General features: G+C 54.0%; 1 protein-coding gene across 8 annotated transcripts in view; it reads left to right on the forward strand.

Moving 5' to 3' along the window:
* The first annotated feature begins 17,127 nt into the window (after positions 1 to 17,127).
* ATOSB (atos homolog B) overlaps positions 17,128 to 24,340 on the forward strand; it is a 40,881-nt gene continuing 33,668 nt past the window's right edge. For 5 of the 8 annotated variants that reach the window (XM_068924326.1, XM_068924331.1, XM_068924329.1 and 2 more), the window contains exons 1-2: positions 17,128 to 17,207; positions 23,284 to 23,380. The gene's annotated coding sequence lies outside the window, so the exon portion shown is untranslated. Of the gene's footprint in view, positions 17,208 to 17,262; positions 17,336 to 23,283; positions 23,381 to 24,340 lie in introns of those variants that run through there. The other 3 variants (XM_068924327.1, XM_068924330.1, XM_068924324.1) reach the window with 1 other exon arrangement.

Here is a 24,340-nt window from a genome sequence, read left to right on the forward strand (position 1 = left end):
ATGATTTCGTATCACAGCGTAGCTGTTATCTGAGAGCCGCAGGGAGAGACGAGGGCTTTCACATTAAGACTAAAAATGCCTTGGTAAGAGCCATAAGCAATATGGTAAGGTATTTAACCGTATTTATGAGCAACATGTTTTTTGTTAGAGGATTTTTATGGTACTCTTATAAAATTACTTCCTAGAGTAATAAAGTACATTGCAGGGAAAGTACATTGCAGGGAAAGGCCAACCTCCCACAGTTTGCCAGAACCACCAAGCCTCTAAAAGCAGCCAAGTGACTGACATTTCCTATGCAAACAGGCTGTTTAACCTCGCAGCCAAGTTGTTCCAGCGGCACTGGAGTCCAAGCCGCGTGCGTGTGCACCGTGCCTTCCTGGTACGTGAAGCACGGCGGGGGAAGGCGTGCAGGCAGGCAATCCCTCCCTCCCCCGGGCACACACACATCGTGCTTTCAGAGCCCAGATAGCAAAATAAAAGTCCCATTGTGAACCTTTTCTACTACCAGCCTCCTAAGAGGAACGCGCAAAAAGTAAGCATTTGGCGACACCGTCCTCTCAGGAGTCTCTCTGTTACCGCATTTGACTTCCCCTTTTATCCCTTTTTCCAAAGATTTTACAATGCAAAGGGAAGAGAAGCCCTCTTATTTCATTAAATGTCCATGCGCTGCAGTTTGTGTACGAACACTAACTAATAATTGGGAGCCTTCTCACTGTCCAGATTTTAATTTTTCCCCTTCCTCTCTCCCCCCTTTTTTAAAGCAACAAAAATAAAAATTCAGGACTTTCCACATTTTACATGTTTGCGTCCACAGTACAGCCTGCGTGGCAGCTGCAAGGCACAGTTTACTCAGGAACAGAGCAAGCTGCAGGTAAAGATAAGTCACAGAAGATGTAGCATTACAACCTGAAAATCATCTTTACAGGCTGTAACTCTTCTTATCGATACCTGTGTCTTGCTAAACTTCACCTTGTGTTTTTGGTGGTCGGTCTGAGATGGCAAGTTTTAGAAGAGTAATATCTTCCTCGGGAGCTCCTTGAGTAACATCTGTTTGAGCAGGATCCGTTGCACATAGGGACCATTTCTCTGTAACTGTTTGCTGGATCTTTGAATGAAAGAAACTGTTAAAAAGCAAATATGAAAGCAGAATTCAACAATCCCAGGCTTCCTCTGTTTTTTGCGATGAATCTTACTGTTGTATGTTGGGATCAGAACAGATACTGTTCACAAGCTTTGTGAGCCTGCTAAGAGGTGAGGATTAAAAGAAAAACCAAAAAGGAGGAAAATACTGCTCTACCAAGTTTATATACTATCATAAAACAACAAAAAAGGTCAATAAGCCTTTGCTCTATGCTTGTGAAAGTCCAGCTCAGCTGGATGCATTAAATTGTTCATGGAAATCAGCAAGAGTTGGAGAGAAATAGCCTGGCACAGATATAGTTGTTTAAACATTAGAGCGGTGATAAGGGGTCCTGCCGCCAGGCTGCAAGGATCCTGCCACCGTCAAGGTTTGGCTTGGCAGCAAGCTAGGAAAGCTGAGGAGCCAGGAGTCCCCAGTTACTACATTACGACCGCCAGCCCTATGTAGAAGTCTTCTGCCATGCCCTGGGGCAGGCAGCTACAAGCCTTACTGTAATGCCCGCTACCCTTTGCGGTACACCATGACACAACAGCCATCCCTCAGCTCAGCCGGGAAACTTCTCCAAACCCACCCAAAAGGAGGGACCAGAGGCTACTGGCACCTCCAGCCCCTACCTCCGTCCTGAGCAGCTCCCTTGTTATCCCAGCCCTGTCATTCCCCTTCCTGTTCCCGTTCTTTCTCATCTCTTCCTATCTGCCTAAGAGTTGAGCCGGAGCAGCTCTCAGAGCCTGTGACCAGAGCACAGCTGCAAGCAGCACCTTAAACAGCCTGGTACTGGCATGAGTTTGTCAGGTCCATGCTGAGCAAGTGACCAGCGCTTCTAACGAGGAAACAGCTGCAGAACAAAACAATCTCAGAGAAAAAGGCAATAACAAGGAAGCGTCACCGAGATCCAGATCACAAGCCGCAGCAGAAGGCAGGGCAATGCAGGAGGAGCTGCTCTCGCTGGAGTTTTCTCGGAGGAAAAGAAAGCAAGTTCAGGTCTGAGCCTCCAGACAGAGCCTGGTGTTTGCAGGCAGGAAAGCAAAGCCTGAGAACTGCAGCCACATGGCAGTGCAGCCACAAAGCGGGGCACGGGGTCGGCCAGGCACATCCTGGCACCCTGGCTTAGCTCCTGCACGTAGAAACTGCACAGCCTGTACTGACACCCACTGACGTAAACGGGTAGGATCATGATGGAGATGCCCAGAAGAAGGTTAAGTAATAATCCACCTGTCTGGACTCCCCAGGCTCTTCACAATTCAGACACTCTGAGGCACGGAGATGCTAAACAGACAAAACTCTGGCTTTGCCAATAACTGGAGGTCTAACTCCTGCCAGGAGGCAAAGCTGGGTCTCTAACTTCTAGCGACAAGAAGCCACCAAGAAACAACATACCTGAAATATTTGCTCATCTTGGAGCATCCTTGGGCAGTGCCAGCTGTGCTTTCTGCACCTAAGCATATAAAGCCAAGGTCCCAAGCACGTGCACTCAGCAGAAACCCTACAGCCCTTTCCTCAGGGCAGAGCTCTTGGTCCCAGTGTCCTGGCCAAATTCCAGCTGGGTAATTAGATCACAATTAGGTAACTGCTTGCATATGCCATTCCCCTTCCCTGGGGAGCCTGGCTCTAAATCACCTGATACTTTCAGGCCTCTTGGTCATTAGAAAGGCTGTTTCCCTTGCCAGTGGGAGCCTAAATGCTTGCAGAGCACAGAGTGGCTGCACTGCACGTGGCCTGCCTGTAGGATGAGTATCGCCTGGGTGGTGTGGATATTGCCCATGGCAGTCAGGAGTCCTCATGCCTTTTGGGGAGATGCTTATGTGTGCTTGCTCAGAAAGCTGAGGAGTGAACAGTAAGACCCCAAACTGGAGAAATGAACCCAATATCATTGTTCTGCTTAGTGGATAGGAAAAGAAACAGACTGGCAAAGTCATTTAGTTGCACAAGGCATCATTTTGTGGTGTGCAGATTGAAATTCTTAATGACACTCGCTACAAATTGTTTGCTTCCAGATGCTATTTGCTTTCATGCTCAGAGTTACATGCATTAACATGGATAATTCTGCTTGGAAAAATGTTGAGAACTGGCAGCCGCGCAAGCCGAGAGCAAGTCAGCATCCAAAGCACGTGAATTTTTAGACAGATATCATACTTTTGTCATGTCTTTCGATCCTTGAATGCCAGCCATTCATCTCCATGGGATATTCGTGTACATCCATACAAAGCTGCTCCCTGTTCACAAAGATACTGGCTAAGGAGATATTTCCTTTCATCACAAGATCCTTTATCCATCATCTGTCTGCCCCCCACACCCGGTAATTCCTCTCTCCCTCCTGTCTTAATCCCATCTCCATCTTCCTGCCTTTTCTCCCACCCCTGTGAGTCTGACCAGCTCCCACATCTGCTCTGCATTCCCCTCTCACCCATCGTCTCCTGGGGCCCCTAGCCCCATCTCTCTGAGGGAACAGGGACAGCTTTGGCAGTGTTATTGTTCCTCTTCCTTAAGCTGGGGTGCAGATCTAGGGTTCCCAAGGAGCTGTTGTTACTCTCCAGAGGGTGTAAGACAGAGCAGGACCACACTAGGTTGTCCAGGCTCTTCTGGCCCCATCCTTCAAGAGTGATATTGGCATCTTGAGTGCACAAGGAAGAGCTTGACCTCTGCTCTTCATCAGCCTGGGGACAGCTGTATCCGAGGAAGTGGGAGGGTGCAGCAGGAGCATTCAGGCTGGGGAGGAAAGCTGTGAAAGTGCTGGAGGGTCTCGTCACACTGCAAAACAGCAATGCCAGCTAAAACCTCACCCCTCTGAAAATCCATAAGGAAAGCATCCAGTTCCCTGAGAGGAGAGTTGGTGAATATAAGCACAGGGAGAGAGACCAGGCACTGGTCAATGGTGGCAGTGACCACCAGGCACTGGTCTCATCCCACCGGCTATCGCCTCGTGTTCCTGACCGGCAGTACCAGTGCTCTCTTTTGCATTCAGAAGCCCTTAAAAGCCAAATCCCTTGGCTGACACATCAACGGGACAAAGCCCAATTCCTCAGGCTGGTCACAGCCTGCAGAATCCACAGCAAGCTTTAATGACGGCAAAAAGCCAGATCTTCTGGCACCAGGGCACCATGCTGAGGAGCAAAGCCAACACAGACGCAGGAGGAAAGCATCCCTATCAGAATGCACTGTCCTAGAAAGCAGCCAAGTTTCTCTAGAGGTCTCTCATGGCACCACTAGGCAGGCCAGATGCTGCTCTTGTGTGTGAAGAGCTGCTAAGATAGCACACAGGAGCATTGAAGTGCACGGTTCCCTGCAGGCTGGCTGGAAGCTTCAGCGCAGAGGCTGGAAGCAGCAGAGATACCTGCCGAAAGCCACAGAGCCACAGGGAAAACCAAACGGGTCCTGGGGGTTGTTTGCAATCCGAGGGCTTATCAGAAAACTGCCGTGATTTGGTGTTATTTAGGGAGAGTTTCTCCATGTGGCCTTGACAGTTTAGTGCTGACAGAGTGAGTTTGTTCAGCACAAAATCTCTAGCTGCAGGGTGCTGCCACAGCAGCATGAATGTTCGTTAAGTAGTGTTTACCAATTACACCTGCATGTAGGGATGGAGGCACTGGCGTCTCAACCTTGTCTCCACTTTCTAGAAGGAAGAGCGGAGCTTTTCTAGCGCTTTAGGTGTATGCTGGACTGTCTGCCAAACCATGAGCAAAGCCCTTCCCCACAGCAGGGAAAGCAGGGCAACAACGCACACCAGTGCTCTGGCCAAAGAGCCGAGCAGGCAGCAGTGCTGGGAGCAGGCAGTTCTCTTGCAGAAGCTATCAGAGCCAAAGAACCTGCCCTTTGCACACAGGGGTTTCTCAAAGCTCATCCTTGCTGCACGCTGTCAGCTCGGTCATTTCTAAATCCCTGCGTATCCATTAGGATGAGTTCACACCATAAGCAGATCCTCTGCCACCCTCAGGTACCACCTGAGTTTGTGCAAGTCTATAAAACTGCGCTGCTCCTCTGCAAAGCTGCTGCTCAGGACATTTTCCAGCTCCTCCTTGGGCCTGCCTCCATCCCAATGCAGTGTGCAAGGTGGAGCGGGTGCTTTGACCTCCCTGGTTTGTCACCACTGGGGCACTGACCACTTTTTATCCTTAAAACCATGTTTTCCTTTGGATTCTGTGTCCTATGTCTTCTCACGTTGTTTCCTTGGGGTGTCCTTTGGAGCGTGCATCCCACTTGGCTTGCTGTGAGATTCCCTTGCTTCCCCCTTCCACCTTCTGGGGGAGGATTTAGCTGGGCAAACACAGGTGTCTGCAGCATGGCCACCTGTATCTGGCTCCTCCCACTATGTTCCCCTCTGTAATCAGTGGAAACACCTCTCAGGCACAGTTCCCTTCGTTCTCAAATACATATTCAACCTAGGTTAGATGCCCTAAAAGTACGTATTTGTGTCCTTTGACTGTGAAGGGATCCAGGGGTTCTTAGCTCAGAAGAAGGAAAACATCAGATGAGATGAATCTAAGGCTTTATCTGTGAACGTGAACACCATCCATGCTGGGGAACCGCAGATCTGCCTCTCTGCCCCAGACTCGGCTTTACCCGTCCAAAATTAGCCTGGCCCTCTTTTTTCCTCACAGATAAATCCCACGGCCTCAAGCTCAACTTGGCTAAAACAGAGATCTTTACATCCGTCATCAGGTCCTTCTGTCATGGAGTACAGCATCATCGTCTTTCTAGTTTTTCCCGCCTGCCTGAACACTTGAACCATCTGGCTGATACAATCCTAAAGAGAAAACACTTGAACCTGCTGCATTTGTTACCCAGCTCCTGGGCTGTGCTGGCTGACTTCTTTCTGTTTTTCCCCAGTTCCCCCTGGAGTTGTCTCTACCTGCTATCATGTTCCAAATTGCAGGGGCTCAGAGGCAGGTTTATCTTTTTATTCTGAGCTTGCACAACACCTACAGAAGCGCAGCCTCTGTGGAGCAGGGAGTTGCTGCAGTAACTCCAACCGCAGTGACTGAAATGCCCTCTTTGCCTGATTAAATCTGAATGGGGATTAGCGATGGAGGAGGACAAGGCTAGAACTTTAATTCATGAATATTATCCTCTTTCCTTCCCCCACGCGTTTACAGCAGCAAAGTGGACGCACGGCTAGAAAGCAGCACTGTTGTGAGAGATACAGGGATCCCCCTGCTCCCCTGTGTGTTTAGTCCAGAGGCAGCCTGCAAAGATGAAACACTCACTCCCAAGCCAAGCCGGTCAGGGCGAGACGCCAGCTTCTGGAGATAGCTAGTTCCTGCGGAGCGTTCCTACAGGCTGTGTTCTGATAGCACAGCCTGATGATGGCTACCCAAACAGGAGCTGAGTGCCTCCCACCACAGCGTGGCCACCTGCACCCAAAGCAAGGTAGCTGTGATTGCTTCATACTCACTTCATATTTGATAGACATCTCCCTTGGGCCCTGCCTTGCAGGCACAGGCCGTTGGGCCAGAGGGTTTGCTAGGGCAGCTTTAAACAGCAGAACCCTTCAGCTTGCACACCAGAGCTTTGCTTTTAAAGCTGCCTTGCTTGTGCCATTAAGAGAGCCCTTTTGCCTCAGCAGCCTGGATCTGCTTTGGTGGCCAAAGGACACACTCAATGGCATAAGCTGCATCATCAGGTGACATTCATCAACACTGCTAAATCATTTTGGGGGTCTATATGTCTTTTCCTCTGAATTAAAACCGAAGCAGCTTTGCTAGCAGGGCTTTGTCGTGCAGATCTAAGTGTGAAAGACACAGAGGCAGGCCCTCTGGGCTGAAAATTGCTTAAGGGAACCTGAAAACACTTTGCATCCACTGCTCACACTGCCAGCATCACTGTGGCATCCTCCACCAGCGTAATGCAAAGGGAACCTCAGCCCTGGTTAAGGGGGCTTCACTCTACCCCGGCCAGGGGCTCCTGGCGCCCAGCACCCCCTCGCCTGCCTTTGCATGCAGCACTGGGATCTGCTCTCCAACGGAGGCTTCCCCACTCTGGCTGCACCCACAGGGTTTGGAGCAGGAAGCCAAGGCGCCTGCCTCCCCCCGTGGCGGTGACCTCGTTTGCTCATGCACCCGTCTGCGCAGAGCCCGCGAGACTGATCCGGGGAGCCCTGGCGTGGGCAGCTGGCAGGGATTTTTGTGTTGTTTAATTCTCAATCCTTCCGAGAGCCCAGTGAGGGATTGAGCGCGTACGCTGAAATGAAGGGCAGGCACACAGAGCTGAGCCGGATGCTGGGAGCTGAAGCTGCCAGGTGACAATGGTTTGCTCCGGAGATGTCCTACCATTCCCCCAAAAGTGAGAGAAGCTAGCACAGAAATAACAGCCAGATGTGGGCATTTCTCTGGCCAGCAAAGCACCAACCCAGCTCCCATCCTGGCTGGGGCTCGGGAAATGGCAGGGGGGCTCCTACCTCTGCATGAGCGGTGGTGATTCAGGGCGAGGAGAGTTATTCTGTGAGCCCCCTGCTCTCCACCGGAGCATGGGAGCGCCGAGACACCCTCGCCGAGCATGCAGTCCTGTGCACAGGGTTGCACAGCTGGGCACCGTGAGCAGTTGCATGCGGTCAGGTGCTCAGCAGGGAGTTTCTGGACGCAGAAGGGTGCAGCAGCGATGCGTTGACTCCGTCACGCTGCCCAGCCCTGTCTGCTAATGCAGCCTTACCAAGCAATCGCGAGGCTGTGATTTTTGGCAAGATCTAAACCTCCCAACAGTAGTGGTTAGTGCAGCTCCTCCTTCAAATCTGCCCCTCTGTTCCATGAGGTCCTTCTGACCTTATTTTCTCTAAAGATTGGGATGATGCAGAGAGGTCAATATTAAGTGTCCAATGAAGCTCCTTTTGCCTAGTTTCCTACAGAAGCTGGGAGCAGCCCCTATCCATAGGCCACAGCATGTAGGAAAGAAACTGTTTTCAAGGTTCAGTGCCTTGAAAGCTGGGTCCTACTGTATGGGAAAGGCTGGGGATGCCCAGCTCCTGGCCCTGCTCCTCGCTGCAGCTTCGCCCCCAGCACGTACTGATTTGGAGTGGCAGCCCACGGCAAGTCTCGCCCAGTTCGGTGCGTGCAGCACTGTTTCACCTGCTGCAGCGCACAGGCCACTGTTGCTTCATCGAGCGCTAAGCACTCTTGGGTTACGCCAGAAAAAAAAAAAAACATTTAATTTGAGGTAGTCTTAGATAGTCAAAGTTCGGGTTATGGGCATGGAAAGAGGGGGCAAACAGGTCCGGTATGAGATTCAGTAAATCCAAAGGAAGAGATGGTGGGGGCAGGCCTCTCTAAAAAGGCCTAACACACCAACAGCATTCCCACATGTCCCTGTTAGAGATGAGCAAACTGAAGACGGGAAAGGGATCACATCGAGAAGGAGCCAGGAAGAGAACTGCAGCCCCTGCAGCGCAGGCGCGCACGGCAGCTGCGGCTGCTCCGTGGGCACAGGGAAACCCCAGGCCTCCACCAGGAACCATCCTGACGATGCCACCACATTATCCCATGCCAGGAGCTCCACAGAGGGACAAAAATTCACCTGCAGAGGATGGATGGATGGATGGATGGATGGAAGGTGGGAACGACAAAGGGAGGGAGGGAAGAAAGAAGAGCCTGCTATGCCTCTTCATGGTGGTCTCACTGAACTCATCTGCTGGGACTCTCAGGTACAAACCAGACTCTGACCTGCAACAGGCAGAGATAAAACCAAGGAATATGGTGAGCCCCAAGAGGTGAGACCTGATCCCAAGCAACCACGAACCCGCACAGCATCAGGACTTCGTGAAAATGCTTTTCTTGATCCCTTTGCTGGAGGTGCGCAACCATGCCAGGGCAAGAAGCCCATGAACACTTTCAATGCATCCTAATACCCACACTTTAGCTTGGTTATTGAAGACCCCAGGGCATCCCTGCTCTCCACAGAGAGCCCATCATTCCCCATTGCTGTGCTGCATCACTTCACCCATTTCCACATTGCTCCTTTTTGCTCAAAAAGACTCTGAGAGAAGGTCTTGGTAGCCACTATGTACCCAGTACTGGCTTCACCCCAGGGACCCCCCAGTCCAGGTGCTGCAGGACTGGAGCCCACTGGCAGCACCCGGTGGGTGCTGGCTCCTCAGGTCCCCTTTCAGAGGGAAGGTGTTGGGCAGCAGAGCCACCACAGCTGAGGAGCAATGCATGGGTGCCCACAGGCACATCCTCCGGGATGCTGCCCAGCTGCCCTCACAGCCCTTATCCGGGCACACAGGGACATGCCAGCTCTAGTGCAACATAGACAGTTTTCTGGGTCAGGCAGGTCTCAGCTCATTCAGTGCAGGCTTGTAGAGGGCACACACCGCTCAGCGTCACGGGTGCTCGCAGGGGACATGCTCCGTGGCAGTACCCGTGGCAAGCACTGGTTTGTGCCACCCAGGCTGCTTTGGCCAGTTTCAGTGGTTTGGTGTCTCCCTGCTGCTCCCTGGGCCAGGGGTGCACGCAGTCTGCTTTAGCAGCATCTGTCCATCCTGCAATGCTGAGTCCAGGCCATGCCAGGGCTGGGGCAGCACCCTGTGGGGGATGCGCAGCCCAAGCCCCCGGGGACCAAACCTCCCCTGCCAGGGCAGGCAGAGCCCAGCTTTCCCTGGGAGGGAGCCGGACCCAGCCCTGCTGAAAATAAGCAGGGCTGGACTGCCACCTTGTGCCAACAGGCAGCATCCACCGACCGAGAAAGGCATGGCAAGGGGTTTTTAGTAACCCAAAAAGATGAGGATATACCCCAGGGCCTCAGAGGAACCCCCACTGACCTCAGCACCCATCCGGGAGCAGGCAGCCCACCTGCAGCATCTCACTGTGGCTGTGCAAAGTTCGGCCCTGCCGTTCAACAGCCGTGTTGGAGGAATCGCCAAGGCGGTGAAGCCGGTAGCCCCCCAGGTCGCCCAGGCTGCGCAGGGTGCAGGATCCCAGCAGGGCCAGCTCCGGATGTACAACAAGCTGCAGAGCTCCAGGTCAGGGCTTAGCCCCAAACGGTGAGCACGGCCAGAGAGAAATGCTGTTGGCTCCCCTGCAGCTCAAGCAACGGACTGTGCCAGCCCACAGCACAAAATCTGGGCACAGGCAGGTGCCCAGAGCCATACCGGGAGCGAGCCAGCAGCCTCAGGTCAGTGCCGTCAGGGCGCAGGGCAGCGGCAGCAGAGCCTGCAGCGTTGGGAGGCATTTCTGGGTGGGCCGCGGGATGCACCGCCTCGCCACCAGCTCAGCCAGGCGCCTCTGCCACCACCAGTGAGGTGACGTCAAGGGGAAGTTTGCCGTGCGCTTTCGGCCGCGGCACCGGGGCTCGCACATCTGGTGGCAACAGAGGCTGCCGGCCCGGCCAGGCGGGCAGCAGCGAGGCAGAGACATCACCGCGTGGCTCCGGGCAGCCCTGGCACGCACCGGCCCCAGTGCGGCCCTCGCTGACTAGCTGCCTGGGACAGATGGCTATCTTGGTTAGCAAATAATGGAGTTTATCAGTCCCTCCCTTATTTTTAAAGTCAGGTACAAAGGAAGGAAAACGTTTCTGTAGGGAAGCTGGCACAGGAGAAGCTCAGGCACAGGACAGCAAGGGAGGGATGCATTCCCCTGTCCTGGTACATCACTCTCCAGGGCCAGCTGGGACAAGCAGCGCCCTGTCCCACGCCTGCTCCTCCCTGGGGCTCCCTGGTGCTATGCTAAACCTGCACCGCATTACCCAAATCACTTGCTCCATGCTCACGGCAGAGAGCAGCCGGGTTGCTCCAGACAGCAGCACTGCACAGGGAACACGCACATGGGAAACCAAGGCTCCTGGGCTTTCATTCAGAGCAGTACTACAGCCATATCCCTCACTTTCCTGAGCCCTAGTGCTGTGCTAGTTAGATCAGGCACAAATTACTTCCTCCGAATTGCCCAGATGGTAATCAACAGCAACTGATTCTAATTTACCTCTCTTTTGCTGTTTTGCTGGCTGCCCCTTGCCTTCCCTGTGCTATTAAGTTAAGCTAAATTGGTTGGAGTGATGAGTGTCTCCAAGTGGTAAAGCACTAGCCGAAAGATCATGTTGTCTTGCTGTGCTACAAGATTTATTTTCCTCTGGAAGCAAATACTGAGCTTGTATCCCAGCTTGGCTGGGCCAGGCCTGGAGTGAAGCTGGCAGCACCTCTTTCTATGTTTTCACCCTTTGCATCACAGAGAAGGGCTAGGGCCCTCTGGGCGTCCTGGCTTGAGCTCTGCCCTGCTTGCAGGACTGCTGGAGGATCCATCTCTCTGGTAGGAGCAACACCCTGGGGGCTGGGGTCAGACTGGGATAGCCCTAGTGGGGATTTTGGCTGTCCCAGAGGAGAAGAGTGAGTGGGGGCTTGCTTCCCTGGTGCAGAGCTGGCCCATGGTGTTCCACTAGCTGGTTCCACTGCTGAGCATGGGGTGGCAGCTGGCCCCCACCCTTGAGCCCTGCTGGCAGGGACTGACAGTGGGAAGGGACCCTGGATGTCCTTAGCTAGACCTTCTGCTTAGAATGGGTCTGTAGCCATCCCTGCTTCATATCTGCTGTGGCTTAGCAGTATTGGAAATCCCCAAAGATGGACATCCGCCCTCCAGGTACTTGCCCTGGGGTTGCAGATCTCTCCTGCTGAAACTTTCTCTGCTGTCCACTCTGAACCTGCTAAGTGGCAACTTGTGGCTGCTGCCCCTCACTACACCACATGCCAAACAGCTCTGGGGCAGCAGCTCCAGGATGAACCTTTTGAGTGTTGCCTACAGCTAAGATCCCTATCTTAAGGACCCCCCACGGGCATGTCAGACACAGAGGGAGCAAAATGCTGTGGCTACAGCCAGAGCCCTAGGCTAGAGCGCAAGGTTAATGGCCCATCTCTTTAGGTGGGCCACTAGTTGCTTTGCCTCTCTGTGCCTGAGTCCTCTCACAGTCCCAAGGGGGCTGCAATGCTGCTGTCTTTGGCAAGGCCATGGAAAGAGACATTACTGTAGCTAGGAGGGGGGTGTGAGGCTCCGGAAGAAGACAGCAACCAAGCCCAACCCTAGCACCACTGCTGGATAAAGTGACATCAGAGCCTTTTCTCCACAGTAGAGCTGTCAGGCCCCCTATGCCTAGCAAGACTCTGAAGCCAAGCAGACACCCCCAATTTGGGATGAGGTATTGGGGCACCTGGGCTCGCTCGGGTGACTCCAGCTGAGTTGTGACCCTGGGCCCCACTCTGAGCAGCACAGGGAAGCGCTCCTGCAGGTGCAGCAAGGAAACGCTGCTCCTATCCCCTCCACGAGGGGAGGAAACTCTCCAAGCGTGACTCATATCTCCAGTTTTACAGCCATTTCGGTCGAACAGGTAAACCAAGCTTGTTGCTCGAAACAGGTTCCAGTAGGCGAAAGGTCCCGTGGTGCGAGCATGCGTTCCCCTAATGCAGACACCTCTGTGGGCTCTGGCTTGGCCATGCTGGGCACCATGGGGCTCTGGGGTGCCTCCCCTCCCTAACGATGGCATCGTGGCATCACATCAGCTGGGGGAGGAGAAAGCAAGGCAGGGTGTGGCCTCTCCACCCTGCTAAAATGCTGGAGAAGGTGAGAGGCAGGAAGGGACCTGGAGCGAGGAGGCTGTGCTGAGAGGTGACTGGGGGTTAGTTAGCTGCTTGCAGCAGGATCCAAGGTCTTTCTGCAATGTGCAGAGGGCTGAGACTGCAAGAAAAATAAAAGAACAAGCCCTTTTGCAACTGCCTGAAGAACAGATGACTGTGTGGCCCTGCAAAAGGAGAATTGACATGCAACGCTCCTCTCCTTCTCTCACACCCCTGCCCCTTGGACTTTCTCCTTCTCCTTTGCCAGCTGGGATGAGGAGTCATGTGGGGTGTCCAGCCATCACTCCCAGCAGGACGTCTGGTCCGGCCTTGCTGTGGGTCTGTGCCCAAACCACCCAGCATGGCTCGTGAGGGGCCTCTGAACAGCGTGACAACTGATTCCTACAAACTCTTCCAAGGACCTTTTAAAATTCCCTGTGACCTCTTCCTGGCAGAGCTCCAGGTTTTTCAGTGCTCATTTCTTCATATGCTCCTTGCACTGTTTTACCGATATGGACCTGGGTTGGGTGCACGTAGCATGGTCCAGCCTGCTGCATGGGCAGAGGGTAAGTGATGCAAGGGTGCCTACAGAAGCACATCTTGCCCCATAAACTTTGAGACATGATACGCGTACTTTTGTAAGGCGCTTTTATGACTGCAAACTTACTCATGCCAATGAAACAAGCTTGTGCATGGGGAAGTCACCTTTCCATAACTAAAACCTGCAGCAGGAGCCTCATTGGTGTCAGCCTGCAGAGTTCCTAATCCTGTTTGAGATCCGCACCCCAAGAGCCTCTCCAGCGAGAGCAGCCAGCCTGGCAAACTGGCTGAACCGCCCCAGCCCAGCGTGTGAGCCGGCCCATCGGGGCAGTGCTGGCAGCGTCGGCAGGCAGCTAACCCAATGATGAACTCACCAGTGCAGAGTCACCTCGCCAATGCACCGTTCAAAGGGAAGCCCTGCAGGCAGCAGAGCTTATTACGGAAGGACGTTGTTCCATCACGCGCTGCCTGGGACACCCCATTTTCCTGGGAAAACACTCTCCTCCCAGCCTGTCCAGCAGGCAAGCCACTGGAAGATATCTAGTATGGTGCAGATCCCTGTGTAAGGTATTTAAACCTCCCTGCTTTTTGCATTGTCTTAGCTAATCTTGGGGAAGGGGTTTGCAGAGAGTGGAGGAAAATCACTCCCTGAAAGCCATGGCTGTGCTGTCACTCTGGGGAAGGAGGCGTTGCTCTAGTGCAGGAACTTTCCCCCTTCCCTATCTCCTCTGAGCTTCTGGAGGTTTTCCAGCCTCTCTCTGAATGGCTGCTCTCAAGTCTATGCTGCTCTTTGCCATCAAATGACCACAACTGAATTTGTGGAGAGGGAATTGGATGGGAGCAGACAAAAAAGCAGCGTGTGCCGATCTGCAAAACAATCCAGGGCAGAGAGGGACCTGCTGGCCTCGATCCTGTGCTGCGGGGAGAGGCGATGAGCTGCCCTCAGACAAGGAGACGAGGTAACAGCTAGCCCCACCTCGCCTGTTAAAACGAGTTTTTACATCCTGCTCCTTAATCCTGTTTTTGGAACTGGAACATGTTTTAAAAATCAAGGAAGGTTGCTAAGGGACAGTGTACTCGGCAGGGACACCGCTTGCAAACCCTAAGCACTCAAGAGCAGGAGGTAAATAACTTGGGATATTATAAATCCTTCACTGCCCGCACGATAAACAGAAATGTATTATTCTTGTCAAGGACAAAGGAGCCCATATTTCCCCACAGCCAAGGAGCTGAACCAGCAAATCTTTTGGATTCAGCTCCGTGGCAGGTTCAGCTGCGACTGAAGTTGTTCCAGTTCAGTTCCTGTTCAGGCCAATAATGGTTCGTTAACCATTTCTTAACCCCAGACTCATTTCAGCCAGTTTAGGCTGGACAACATGGCCTGTACAAGCAGCTATGGGATGGGGACCAAGCAGCTTTCAAACCCTCTTGTTTCCGTGGCCTCTGCTCGCATTCCCAGCTGGACGCTATAGCTCCTCACCAGCGTTGCAGGGCTGACACATGGGGCTGAAAGGGCAGAAAAGCTAAATATTGCCCCTGGAGAGCATAGGAAACCCACGCTGTGGCAGATGAGCAGGGGGGACCTGCTGCCCTTCGCAGGCTCTCCCTTGCCGAAACCAGCACCTGCACGCACACATGCACACAGATGGGCACGTCCATACACCAAAGCATGCGGTGGTGGCGTGCCTGCAGGTGTCCACCACACGCTTCCAGCAGCGATGAGGACATGTAGATGTCCTCTGCAGGAGGGCAGGAACTGAAGCTCTGGCCGGACACCTCCTAAGGGGAAAAGGATGGGGGTTTCTGCAGCTGGGGAGGAGCTGTTGGCGATGCCTCTCCACACGCTGTAGTGCGTACAGATCCTTCGTTTTGAACGATGCTGTGATGGCCTATCAGTTTTTCACTGATGCTATTTTGATGTGATTGCTGGAAAATTAGGGAGGATTCTCGTTCAGCAGACCTGAACGTAAGTGCTCAGGTTGTGTCCCGTTTGAGGAAAACACAGCAACAGTTCAAACTGGCTTCCAGCCTGGGCTGCCTCACAACATAATCTGCTTCTCTCTGCCTCGGGCATGTCTCTATTCTGAAATGAAGAAAATGTGCCATCTCTTTCAAGGCAGTGGCTCCCGAACCATCGGGAGCAAAGACCCACTGATGGATGATGTGTTCCTATCATCACACCTGGAACTGTGGAAAAATAGCCCACACCCTCATGGAGCCAGCGTTTTTGGAACAGCCATGAGTTTTTGGAAGAGGCATGAGAAAGATCTCCTACAGTAACAACCTGGGGCCCCAGAAAAAGAGGAGGGTCCCATGTTTGTGGCTGCTCTGCATCCACATAGTAGCACACTTGTCCTGCCACTTCTTTCTGTGGAAAAGTAAGCATAGACCAGGGTGTGAAATGGCTGGCTGTACTGCCCTATCCTTTGGCACGGCTATTCCTGGAGTGCGCTGAGCATGGCTTTGTCCATGACAGCATGTCTGAAAATAATGCCCCTGAAAAGGGAGCGAGCTGAAAAGGATGTTGGAGCTGAGTAGCCGGTATGTTGTCAATTAGCATCCATCTTGCTGCACGCTAACATAGTCAGAAGACGAGATCCTAGTTATATTTATCATTTGACAGTACTGGTCTCTGCTATTTTTAGAGCAACATTGCATCTGTGGCTCACTGAGAAGCAAGATAAGTCAGCTATGGGGTTGACTTTCACAGGGTCTAATCCAAATTTGCTGCAGTTAATGAGTCATTTCAGTGATCCAAATAGCCCTTGGTCAGGCTTTTGGGCTAAGTCAGACCCTAAGAACTGCTATTCCCAGAGGCCTGTCTAGCCCAGGGTCTCCATCAGACAGTAGCAAAGCCTGCTGCCCTTAATGCTTGTTCTGTGCCTAAATATTTCTGACTAGTCATTTTTTAAGGCCGCAACAGCCTATCAGCTATCCTTGCAAGATCATTCCTGACACAGTATAGACCTTTTCCAGCACAGTATCGCTCTGATCAGCGTGTGAGCGTGTGCCGTGGAGTCCTGTCAGCTCACGGAGGCTGGGGATGCCCTGACGGTCCCACCTGAGGAAGCTGTGTCTGTGGGGCTGGGGGCTGCGGATGGTCCCACCAGGAAGCTGTGTCTGTGGCGGGAGGAGGCTGTGTCCATGGCCCAGGTGGTCCTGCCCAGGGTCAAGCCTTATCTGTGGGGCTGGGGGAGCCTGAGTGATTCTGTCTGGGGGCGGCCATGCCTATGGGGCCGGGGGGGGCATGTTCACAGAGCTGGGGGGCTGTGTCTATGGGGCTGGGGCAGGCCGTGTTGGTGGGGCCAAGGGGGCGTGTCCCTGGAGCCGGGGCGAGCCTCATCCGTGGGGCCCCATCCATGATTGCAGAGCTGGGGAAGGCCGCGGCTGGGGGGCTGTGCCTATGGGGCCGGGGGTTTCTGTGGGGCCTGGCAGGCCATGTCCATGGGGCCAAGCTCCTGTATCCATGGGGCTGGTGGAGCCATGCCCGTGCGGCTGGAGGGGTGTGTCCGTGGGGATGGGGCGGGGGCTGTGTCTGTATGGGCAGGGGTCCCACGTCGGTGGGGCCAGGTCCCCACATCCATGGGGCTGAGCGGGGCCGGGTCCATGGGGCAAGGTGAGGGACCCTGCTGCGGGTCAGAGGTGAAGGGTCACGGCTGCGGCAGCCCCCCCCCCCACCGGCCGCTGAAGCTGGCCCCGCCCCCCAGGCGGCGGCCAATGGGGAAGCCGCTTTGCGTGAGACCGCCCCTTCCCCGCTGTCATCACAGACCCGCACGTGGAGGGGGCGGGCCGGGGGCGGGGCCCCTCCGCCGCTCGTCACCACTCCCCCGCCTGCCCATTGGCCGCGCGGCCCCACGGCTCGCCTCGCCCCTCGCCGTGCCCCGCCCACCCCACCAATCAGCGGGGAGGAGGCGGGCGCAGGGGGCGTGGCGCCGCGGGCACCCGGAAGGAGCGGCCGGAGTCGCGCAGCAGTCGGGGCCGAGGCGGCGGCGGCGGAGGGGGGCGCTGGTGGGTGCCGGCCGCGGCGGGGGCGGGGAGGCGGGGGAGGGGCGGCGGGGCGGGGCCGGCCCGGGCGGCGGGGACGGCGCCGAGGGGGTTAATGTGCCCCGTCCTCGCCGCCACCCCGGTTCCAGAAGGTTCGGGGGCCTCTTGGGGGGCCGGGAGGGCGGGGGGGGGGGGCTGTACCCGGCGAGAGCGGGGAGGGGGCCGGCACCGGTGCGACCGGGGAGAACTGGGGGGACAGTGACAGGGTGGGGGCGGGGGGCCGTGACCGTGGGGGCCGTGAGCGGGGAGAGCTGGGGGACTGTGACTGGGGGCGGGGGGGCTGCAGCATAGGGAGGGCAATGACTTGGGGAGGGGGATGTGCCCAGGGAGGGGGGCTGTGACTGGAGGGAGAGGTTGGGGGGGGGCTGTGAGTAGGGGAGGGGGCCATAGCAGGGAGCCTTGTGGCCAGGGCTTCTGCTGGGGGGGTTGCTGTGACGTGAGGGGGGGGGACTGTAGCACGGGTTGCTTTGATAGAGAGAGATCTGGGGCTGGCGGGGGGGTGCTGAGTGGGGGACTGTGAACAGGGCTCCTGCTCAGGGAGGGGTGCTGTGGCTGGGGTGGAGCAGGCTCTGCTCGGGGGGCTGCACCCCTACCCTGGCACCCTCCTCCCTGCCACCCCTGAAGGCCCTGTGCCAGCTCTGGTCCCTGTGCTGGGTCTGCAGGTATGAACTGGGCTAGCTCAGGCGAGCTGTGCCGTCTCCCAGTATCATCCTCCAGGGCCACCTCCTCTCCGCTGTGACACAGGGACGGACAGTCTGCCCACAGCAGTGCGGACAGGATGGGGCCTCTTCTTCTGCCTCTTCCTCTTCCTCCTCTAGCGCACCAGCTCAAACCCAGCCCCAGCTGGGAGTAACTGGGTGCTCTCGTGCCCCTTGGACTGTCGATGCCTTAGGGACCGGTCCCTGTGGGGCTGTGCCAGGGGCTTAGAGCTGCTGCGCCGTGCTGTGCCCCTGCCACGCAGCGTGCCGAGCTGGGGAGCAGGACGCGCAGCTAGTCCGGCGCCTGCTTGGCCTGCACCTGCCCTCTGGGTAAATCACACCGTTCGGTGTGGGGCTGCTAAAGCAGTGCTGGAGCGGATGTGAATCCCCAGCATCCGTGGTGAGAGGCCTGCTGCCCTCTGGTGACAGGAGGCACAGGCGGAAGGGCAGTTTGGGAGGACATTTACTCACGTAAAAGGAGCAGCTGGGGACTTGGGATTTTCAAACATGTCTCTGCGGCTGCAGTACCCAATTTCTGCAGAACTCACAGGGGTGGTGCTCAGCGTACTCTTGGAAATCCCAAATGTTATGTTTGGAAAGCATTACCAGAGCTGCCGTTCGTTAGGAAAGACGCATGTGATGTCTGTGTGTTAGGAGCTGGGATTGTGGTGGGCTTGCTCAGAAACCACCTGTGCACATGGCCCATGTGGTGACATGTATGGGGGGCATGGAGTTATCACAGGGATCTCTAGACTTTTTTTTAAGAGGAGTGTAGAGTTTCCCGCTGCTGTGGAAAGCACATAGGGTATGGTCTGGGAATGCCATGCTGCCTTTTAGGATACTTTTAAAGTAACTTCCATTCAGTGCCTGTGTGAGAAGTATTGCACAAGGAAAAATCTGCTCATGGTTGTGTCCTCCTCTGCCTAAATTGCTTGTGGTAGCCATAGCAAAGAGGTGCAGCTGGGACCTTGTGGTTATTGTGGCAGTATTGAATCCTGACACGAAGAAGAGGTTGAGGAAACTTGCTGATATCTGAGGAAGGTAAACAAGTTGTGGCAGGTGAAACTGGAGAGAAATTTCCAAATCTTAACAGTGCTGGAGTTGCTTTTGGCTGAGCGCTGCTTTAAAAAAGCCTTTGGGATCTGGAGAACTGAGTCGTCTTGTAAAGCCCCACTGCCTTCTTGTTTCATGTCAGCGTGCAGAATAGCGGCAGTGGATCTAGAGAGGGTCCTGGCATAAGTGAGAGAGAGAGAGAGAGAGAGAGAGAGAGAGAGAGAGAGAGAGAGAGAGAGAGAGAGAGGGCCCTGCTGGGGACTACATGTCCCAGCATGCAGCGCTCTCGGCACAGCTGAGCAGCCAGTTTGGGCAGTGCTGCTGCTGGGATCTGCAGCCTCCTGGCAGTTTTATCTATGCTGTTTCTGCTGGTAGAGCAGAAACAGGACCTGGGTGGGAAGAGAGTTTTACTTCTGTCCTTGGGGACAGTGTCTCGATACTACAAAGTTTTTTGTCAGCGCGGGATGTCACGTTGTCACCACAGTGTCTTTTGCAGAGGAGACAGAGCACCTGCTTTTGCTTCCTCTGCAGCGACTGCTCCTGAGTCCTCCTTGGCAGGTTCCTGCTGACTCTCATGAGCTCTGAACACATCCCTTCCCGTGGGCCCTGGGGTGGCCAAGACGTGTGGGGCCAGCAGAGCCCTCTGATCATTGTTGCAGCCATAGAGCTAGCTGTTCTCGGGAAGCTGCGCTTGTTGACTGAGGTCACTGCCTGGGTGCCTGCTCTTCCTGGGTCCGTTCTGCAAGTGGGACAGGGCTGGGGCTGTGTTTCGGCACTACCACTGATGCACCTTGTTTCTGTTCCCCTGTGTGAGGAAGGTTTCTTACCCCTTGCTGGAAGGAAAGCTGGTGGTGATTACTCTGTGCTGACTTCAGGACTTTGCTGTCGGAGGCATGGCTCACTGATGGATTCACCCGCTCTGCCATCTTTTCAGCAAACTGGGCAGAGGAGCTCTCTATACGTTGTCATTCACCTCTATCCTTCCTGCAGAGATGGACTTCAGGGGATAATGGATCACTTTAATTTCACTTTTAGGGTTGTTGCTTCATTCCTGGCAGCATTCTCAGCAGGCAGATCCAAGTGCCCAGGCCCTATATACTCCTATATATAGCGATATAGCGATGAGCTTTCCTGGGCTGTGTTCCCTCGGCGGTTTCAGGTCTTGTTCCTTCTGGGCACGCAGAGCAGCAGGAAAGGAAGTTCCCTCCCTGAGTTCAGCTGACCTTTGAGGGCTGGGAAGCACATCTGCACTGCTCTTCTTCCTCCTTTTTGTCTTGTACCAGCTTTTACTCCTGGTGCATCTCTGCCCTCTGCTTCTCAGTCAGCCTGTGCACGAGCTCCCAGACCTATTCTCCTTTTAGGGCTGTCATGCTGCTTCTGACTCTCAGAGGATGGTTCAAGGGAATGGTTATTAGTCCCACTCTTGAAAGTTGATGTTCCTTGACTCCAGAGTCTTTCCCAGTCCTTTACCTGTGCTTAGTGCTCTGACCCTGGCTGTGCTTGTTCCCTGCAGCGCTAGAGTTGGTAGATGCTCTCGTTTACTCTCTGGAAATCCACAGCGCCTAGAGGACCAGGATGCTCTCTGGATACAGAATAAGAAGACACACCACTTAGCAGTATTTGAGTATGGGACAACAGATGCGGAAAGGGAAACGTGAAGCCATGTTGCTTAGAAAAAATGGTGCCCACAGCTCACTTCCAACATAGCTGTAGTCAAATTTATCAAAGATATCACAGCTGGAGGAATTGATGAGTGAGGTTTGATGCAGGACAGGTGTGAAGGGCAGCGAGAGAGAAATCCCAAAGGGAGTCATTTGTACATTAACAGATGGCTTGCGGAGGACATCATTGTGGGTTATTTGGCAGTACGGTTCTTCTGTGGGAGGATTTTGCCTGATTTTTCTCCGCCTTGCACCACATGAGAGGGACCCCCTTCCTCCAGTGGGTTGTGTGGGCTCGGTTGCGTTTCTGAGCCTTCTTTCCGTCCTTTCTGTCTGCAGCACCTGGCAGTTCTGCTTCCTGACGCCCTGTTATTTGACCGACTCTTATTCTTTCTTTTTCAGTTTTGCTTGTGATCACGCACAAGTGAGCCAGGTGACAGTAACCTCCTGAGAATTCAGCTTGATCTCTCAAAGTTTGGAGTTTGCTTAAAAGCTTTTTTCTTCAGCTGGGAAGTTTCCTTGCAAATCTTTGTTTTTCCTTTGCTCCTCTCTTTCATAGTCTCATTTGCTTTGTCTTGTGAATGCTTAGCTGCCAGTGAATATATTTCCCCATGTTTCTGTTAGTGTCCTCAGCTGATTGTGAATCCTGAATGAACAGCAGCTGAGCTCACATGCTCTGCCTTTCAGAGAGCTTTTTCAGGACTGGCTAGTGGTTTGCAGTCATACTCGCCTGTGTTGTGGCCTCAGCAGCTCCACCCCCCACCGCCACCCTGCAGCTAAGCAGCGTGATGGTAGAACAATACTTGGATGGGAGGCCTCCAAAGAAGTCCTGTGTGCCGTAAAAAAAAAAGTACGGTTAGTGATTCATCCAGAAGTGCTTTTTAGTAATGAATCTTTGTCCCAGGCTAAGGCTGATGTTAACACTGGGATTCTTGTTATTGGAAGTTAGCAAAGATCCAAAGCCTTTTATGCAAGAGCTGAAGTGATAATCCAGATCTCCTGGCCTCAGTCCATTCGGGGTAATTGCATTCTTCCTGGGGAGTGTTTTCAACCAGTCCCTATTGGATGGTTCACCATCACTTCCTGTGCTAGGGCAGTATGCGGGTGGCAATACTTCAGTGGTGTCCAAAGCAATTCATGTCACTGGGGTGCTGAGGCTTAGAGCCTTCTGAGAGTCTTGTCTAAAAGGCAATATGGCAGAGCAGAGAACTGGTGGAGGGTTGGTGTGTGGGTTTTTTTTTTTCTCTCTCTCTTTTTTTTTTTCTTTTTTTTTTTTAGTACACACACATTGTACGCATACTGGGGTTTGTTCTGCTTGTAAGCTCTCTGGAAACACAGCTGTGGTGACTAGCAGGCACAGCTGTTACAGCTTCGAGGTGGGCTCTCGTCCTGGGGCGGTGGTACAGAATGCCTTGCTAGCTGTATGGCTGCAGACAGCATTTGCCAGAAACTTGCTGGGTACCCTCATGACTGTTTGAAGGACCAGTGCTCTGCCAGTGAGCTGGTGTACAGGCTGTGTTTCTGCGTCATGGTGTAAAGGCTGAGGCAACGCCTGTGCTTTCTGGGGGATAAGCAGTGCAGCCTGCTCAGCAGTCTGCAGTGCTCTGCACGCTGCCGTTGTCCCGGTCGGAGCTGGCTTACGCTGCCAGTGTTGCTGCAGATCGCCTGTGTGCCACAGAGCGGTACCCAGAGCAAGGGGCCAGTCTGAGGAGCGGGGACTGCCCTTAACCAGCTCTCGCTGATTGTGCCTGCGGCTGGGGGAATGTTAGACGTGGTTTTGGAGAGGCTGTTATCATCCTGATTTTCAGGGCCTGCTGGACACAAGGGCCTAGCTCCCACACAATGTGGTCTCCAGTAGGCTATAATTACAGTAGTGGGAACCCGGGGAGGAGTTTTAAACAACGTCTTTGTGACAGTTCTGGCAGGCCTCACGGAGATTTCTATTAAGCAGTTGTCGTTTCCCCCCTTCACTGTAGCCTGGGAAACGCTACAGCGTTCGATTTGGCTCGGTCTGTTTAGGTTGTTGAGAGCTCCGACTTAGCCGGCAGCAAAGTTTGGCCCTTTCTGCCATGGCTCTGTGTTTCTGCACTCTGATTTAGTGGGTAGCTTGTGGAGACCGTAGTGAGAGTCTGTACTAGCAGCTAAACCATATGCCAGTGCACCCACCGAAGTACAGGCAAAGCCTTGTGTGGTGGAGCAAAGCACAGCTGCAGAGGGTGGAGAAGAATAAAGCCAAGGGTATAAAAAGTCCTTTACTTCCCACTTCAATTCAGTGAATGTGGACAGTGGCAGTGACCATAGCAATCCTCTCCAGCGATCCAGCTCTGGCTCTTTGGGGGAATCATACGTTCACCTGGAGTCACACGGGGAGTTGGGGTGGTGAGGTGGAAGAAGCGGGGGGGCTGTAGCCGGAGGGATGGCCTTAGCACTGGTAAAAGATGCTGTAGGATCTTCAGGTGCTGGGGTGCTCAGGGTCTCTCAGTGCTGTACATGCCACAAGCCCGCCTGCCTGCCTTGGGGTGAGAGCAATTACTGACTGTCTAGCGTTCAGAGGGTCTTCCTGTGTGGGCAGGTTATTTCACAGCTGCGTTTAACCTGTATCTCTGCACTGTGCGCTTGTCTTTCCAGGCAACCCAGCACAGCCGGAACAAGCCATCCCCAGACCACGGTGTGGGAGCCGACAGCTGAGAGCTGCCTTTCCAACCTGTTTTAGCCCTGCACCAAGGTTAGAACCAGTCTGGTCAATACCCGTTTCCCTTCCTTTACCGGGGCTGTGTGATGGTCACTGGGAACCCTGTCCTTTCCTCCTCCCTCTCCTCAAGGGTCAGCTCTGTGGGGCCGGTGTCACTGCAGCCAGGTGTTCACATAGCCCAGGCTTCCTGGATGCTCCTGCCTCCCACCTCGCTGGCAGTGTGGCTAAGGGAGGCTGGATATCTATGACCTGTCCTGTTAAGACTGTTGAACCCTGCACGCGGTCAAGAAGCTCAAGGGCAGTATATTTTAAGCCCTTGAGAACTTGTTGTCTGTGCTGCTTGCTGAATCTGTCCTTTCATGCATTGGCACGTTGAACAGGAACGTTTCCCAACTGCTGGTCTCTTCTGCTCACTGTCCTTCACCTGAAAAAACAGAGCTAAGACCTTGCCTGGAGTTCATGACAGGATGCAGGGCTCTTTGCTGGGCTGTTCGCTCCCTTGTGGCTTGCTCTTTTGCCTGGGAATCTCTGTAAGCCCAGGTCTTACTGCTGCTGAAGTTTGGTGCAGAGATTAGGACGGTCTGAGCTGTGCTCAGTGCGGGGGATACAGCGATATACCTGCCAAAATGAGAGGCAGGCTTCCTCCTTCAGGGCCCTTGCTGTTTGTGGGCTCATGCTAGTTCAGAAAGCCTCAGGTAGCCCAAGGACTCTCTTCTGTCTCGTGCAAAGAGCTTGGTGTAGTATTGGGACAGGGCATAAATTGCTTTTCAGAGCATTTGTCAGAGAAGAGGTGAGATTCATGCTTGCTCACAGACATGGTGGATGAACCCTCCCCTCCACGTGCACACTTCTTGTGTACTCAGGGAACTCTAATTCCAGTGTTTTTACCATAGCTGCCTCCTTTCCCCAAAACCCCTTGCACATTACTGTCTTTCCCCGTCAGCACTGGTGCTGGCTGTGTGCTGCCACATTGCTCTGCCTCCTGCTCTCCCC

This window comes from Struthio camelus, chromosome W (genome assembly GCF_040807025.1).
Source record: "Struthio camelus isolate bStrCam1 chromosome W, bStrCam1.hap1, whole genome shotgun sequence".
In the NCBI taxonomy this organism is placed as follows: domain Eukaryota; kingdom Metazoa; phylum Chordata; class Aves; order Struthioniformes; family Struthionidae; genus Struthio; species Struthio camelus.